The 4818-nt window shown below is 36.4% G+C and overlaps 1 long non-coding RNA gene across 1 annotated transcript in view; it reads right to left on the bottom strand.

Moving 5' to 3' along the window:
* Positions 1 to 4478, bottom strand: part of LOC118446926 (uncharacterized) — a 113741-nt gene extending 109263 nt beyond the window's left edge. The window contains exon 1 of the long non-coding RNA XR_014981911.1: positions 4193 to 4478. This is a non-coding gene — a long non-coding RNA (uncharacterized LOC118446926). The remainder of the gene's footprint in view (positions 1 to 4192) is intronic.
* Between the last annotated feature and the right edge of the window lie 340 nt (positions 4479 to 4818).

Genomic DNA, 4818 nt, shown 5'->3' with positions numbered 1-4818 from the left:
CTTACATCTACGAGTTATATTGATTTTGAATATAGAACTTGATTATTACTCTGGGAAATGGCTTTCAATGAAACGTGCTGATAATTGATTGACAATTAAATACAATTATAGATTTTAATGACTTACAAGAAAGCGTATATTGTTCAATACATTTCACTATAAAATGTATTCCGTTCAACTATTGTGATTGCGAAAATGAGCTCACATTATGTTCCGTGATTTACACTGCGAATATGCCGATCAATTTCTAACAATTTCCAAGATCGTCCTTTGTTTTTTCCTGCAGAATATAATCCAAGACCCATTGTCATAAAAAAAAAAAAAAAAGAAACAACAATAAAAGACATTACATATCGTGTTTAAGTTTATTTGCGTCGTCCTTATAGTTATTTAACTTTAGTTAATAGAGTTTAGTTAACACTTGTCTTACACACTTGGATAAACTTTTTCACGTTAATGTGTTAACTCGTCATTCCTGGTTAACAAGTTTAAAGCGAAATTGAAACGTTACTCTGTTTCCTCGTCAAAGAAAAGACTCAATAGTCAGTTAGTCTAATGTATCATACTCATCGTTCGTCTACGTGAACGTGCGCAAAGTAAAACCAAGGAATTTCGTATCTCCACTCCATTACACGGACGTAATGGCTCAGAGGGTCTGATATTAACATGAAAATACTTGTCATACATCGTAATAAATAATGCATCGGCGTGAAATACCCAGTTACTACGCCTCCTTGGATTCCCTGTTCGTATTTACCCCTCACCCATAGATTTACCACTGTGAATAATGGAGGGGGAGATTCCAAATGCTGTCTAGATGCAACAACTTGTGATTCGCAAATGACTTTAACTACTATCATGCACGTGATAGTACCTCCTACCCTATTTTCTCTTTACTTCAATTTCATGATAGCACAAAACTCACATATTGTTCGTTAATATATTAGATTTATATTTTCAATATCATCTTCGTATTATTTTTTTCATGATATATTCTATCGTCGGATGAAGATTATTATAAAACGATCGATTCGTATAATTAAACAAACGATTTATCGTTGTGAAAAATTATAAACATACGATACAATTACAAAAGTAATATGAAATTTTACAACGTCGTGGTGATTATAATGAAAAATAAAATAAAATAAAACAAAAAGAGTTATAACTATCTCACGGAAGGGTATAATAATTTGACAAAAAAAGAAAAAAAAAAAAAAAAAAAAAGAATCACATGGCAGAAAGATTTAAAAGCATGCATGCGAGTTTCTCAATTAAACGCCGGTAGATGCATTAAGCGGTACGTGCGCGGTCCATCGCGTGTCCCTTTCGGCGAACAAAAACCCTTCCGTGTCAAGTTCCTCGACCCTTGGTAAAAGGAGCAAATATTCGTACGACGGATTCCTTCCATTAACGAGGGACGAAGAATGATCGTTGTTCCTGACGAATACGCATCCCATATGTCGTACTCAGATCCATTTGAAAGACCGCAAAATCTCAAGTAATGTCCTGTCGCATTATTTTTGCAAATTGTAGGGAATCGCTTGGGACAAATTTTCCTTTTTGTTCTGTAATTTTCATAGAAATTTCAACGCTCTCTCTCTCTCTTTCTCTCTCTCTCTATCTATCTATCTATCTATCTATCTATCTATTTATCTCTAAATCTGTCTCTCTACCAGTCTCTCGACTAAAGCATTGTGCCTAGTTCTACAATACATCAAAAAAGGAACTGAATATACACATAGATAGATCGAAAGATTGAAAGAGAAAGAGAGAGAGAGAGAGAGAGAGAGAATTTGGGAGACGATTTGATGCGCATACACAATTGTACACACGTCGACGTACAAACAACGTGTTTGCAAAAATTCAGCAGAAACTGTTTGTTTAAGACCGAACGACGGACTTTCGTCTCGGTGTGTTTGTTCAACGGACTGTTCCGCTGCCGTGTCAAAACCATGTGTGATTTCGAGGAACATGGGAAAGAGACGACAGCACTTTCTCAATTATATATGGGATGAAATGAAAGCAAGGGGAGGTGTATATCCTTATGAAAAATTAATTATCAATTCGATTTCAGTAAGGTAGAGAGGTAGAATCAGTTCGCGATATACATTGGTTGATATTAAAGTTCAACGGGTTTAATTAATTTCAGTAATCGTTGTGTTTATTCGTCCGCTTCTTCTCATCGTTCAATAAATTACATTAGAATATACAAACAATTGAAATAACTACTCGTCGAGGGTGTAAAATATGTAAACATTTTTATAACAAATAGATCATAATTATTGTTCCTTCGAAGGAACTAAAAAAAGAAGACAGCATTGATGACACGTGTACTTATTATTCGAAGGGATTTCAACGAAGGAGATCCATGCCATATTCAACTTAGATATTTATGAACACCTCACGATGATATACGTACGTACGACAGTGGCAATAAAAATAACACGATAACCTAGCAGATGTCACTTGCCAGGACAACCCTCGCACGCCCAACAATTGCATCTGGACAATGAAAAACAAAAAAGAAAAAGAGAAAAAAAAAGAAAAAACATAAAGGCCCATCTATGAAAAAAATGAGAAAGAAAAATCTCTCTACCTCTATATTTCCCTATTTCTCTCTCTCTCTCTCTCTCTTTTTCATTCCATCCTAAACATCACCGACCTGCCGTGATTTTAATTACCGCATACACGCGACCTGTCGTCTACGGCTGGCGTCTCGTTTGACACTTCGACATCGAATCGACTTTTGATTTTACTATATGCGTGTTTTATATATTATACATACTTCTTGAGAATTATTTCAAACGTTTCTCCTTGATTTCTTTTTTTTTTTTTTTTTTTTTTTTTTTCTTTTATTCATAAGCCTTAATTTCATTTAATTGCGGGCTATGTCGCTAGAGATAGGGGGAGGGGGGACATCATTTTCAAAGAATCTTATTAATTAGCAGCTGAGGTATAAGTGAGACCTTCTTTTTTTCTTTTTATCTTCATCTTCGAAACGTAATCGAAAATCCAAGGACAGGATATTACCAGAGACGACATTTTCACCTTTCAAATTCACTTCTTTTTTCTTTCTTTTTGGTTTTTTTTTCTTGTTTCTTTTTTTTGGTTTTTTTCTTATTGCTTCGGCAGAGACTAACGAGAAGTCGCGAGAATCGAGTAACGGGCTCGAAGATGTGATTTCCCAAGCGGAGCACGCACCTGTTCCATTTCTTGTGCGCGATCCGAGTCGTTTGTCTCTCTCTCTCTCTCTCTCTCTCTCTCTCTCTCTCTCTTTCTCTTTCTCTGAATCCATTTATCTTTCTCCCTTTTCGCTCAATTCCATCGCCTCGAGGTAAGCTACCTGTTTCATACCTACTCGAGGAGTCCTTACGAACACCTGATTGCTCGCATGTGTATCCGGACGCGTGTGATCGAGATCTCGTGCGTTCGTTCGTATATACACGAATATATATATATATATATATATATATATATATAAAGAAAAAGAGAGAGAGAGAGAGAGAGAGAGAGAGAGTCGTCTTCAAGCTCGTGAACAGCGTCAGGCTGTCGATGACCAGGTGGTTCGCAGGTGTCATTCTGATCTCAACCAAAGGTAGATAATCGAACGTTCGTTAAAAGCCCTGCAGGAAGATTACGAAAATGACGAGCGGGACGAATTGAATGTGTCACGCAATTCCATAACATTTATTATATCGTAATAATATACGATAATAATTTCGAAATGAAAAATATTTATCGACTAATCAAACATTTTAATCATCAAGACGAAGAATATTTTATTATATCGAAATAAAACTTTAAATAAATCTTCGACGATTCTCGTATCTGTACGAAAGGACGAACCAGAGAATTCTTGAATGGTTTCGTCTTCCTATTTGAAACGACAAGCAAGGAGAATATCGTAATTAGTCAAAGTTAACTCGGTGATTCGATGCAAATTAGTCACGTACGTTTCAACCGGTTCTCCTACTGCATTGCTTTCCCGAGGCGAACGTGACTAGCGATTATCGATTAGCTGTATCTTCGATCCTGCATCGGTAATAGGACCGCGTAATGTGAAATCACGTAACACCTGTCGGGAATGCCCAAAGGGATTTGCAAGTGTCAACCAAGCTCTCTCTCTCTCTATCTCTTTCTCTCTCTCTCTCTCTCTCTCTCTCTCTTTCTATTCTCATACGTCTCTTACCTTGCATACGCTCATATGGATTTGCACGATTTTTAACGTTCACCGGCCTCCTTCTTTTCTTCTTTCCCATCTTCCCAGATGATTCCATTTTCACAACACTTTCACTACTTTCACTACATTAAGATGGAAACAGCAAACGTCTCACGAGTTTGCCCTCGAGATCCTCCCACGATTAAATAGATCAATAATTTTTTCCTACGTGTACAACTATTCACACTTGTCTTTTTTAATTATGACTGCCTTCAGCGGCATTTAGCACACCATCACCGAACGATGTTCTCTTCGCTCCTACTTTCGTCCTTCTGAACGAACGTTCTCTTATACCAAAATATTGTTTACATTAACGACGATAAACCTACCAATGAGGCACGTATCCTACAAATTGTATATACATAGATATACGTGTATTTACGTACGGCGTACAACGTTTTTGTTATTACGTACTATGTCGTAGACGTATATTTGTTTTCTTTTTGTTTGTTCTTTTTTTTTCTTTTACCTTTCTTAAAACTCATCTCAACGAGTACGACGATAAATAGGGGAAGGTTGGGAATGAAGAGAAGAGAAAAAAAAAACAAAAAAACGAAAGAAAATAAAACTCGCCAACTACAAGTCAGTTCTTTAAT

The sequence above is a fragment of the Vespa mandarinia genome, chromosome 3, assembly GCF_050613455.1.
Source record: "Vespa mandarinia isolate Hongniang chromosome 3, ASM5061345v1, whole genome shotgun sequence".
Lineage (NCBI taxonomy): Eukaryota > Metazoa > Arthropoda > Insecta > Hymenoptera > Vespidae > Vespa > Vespa mandarinia.
Note: the sequence above shows the minus strand (reverse complement) of the source record. Positions and strands in the feature narration are given on the sequence as shown.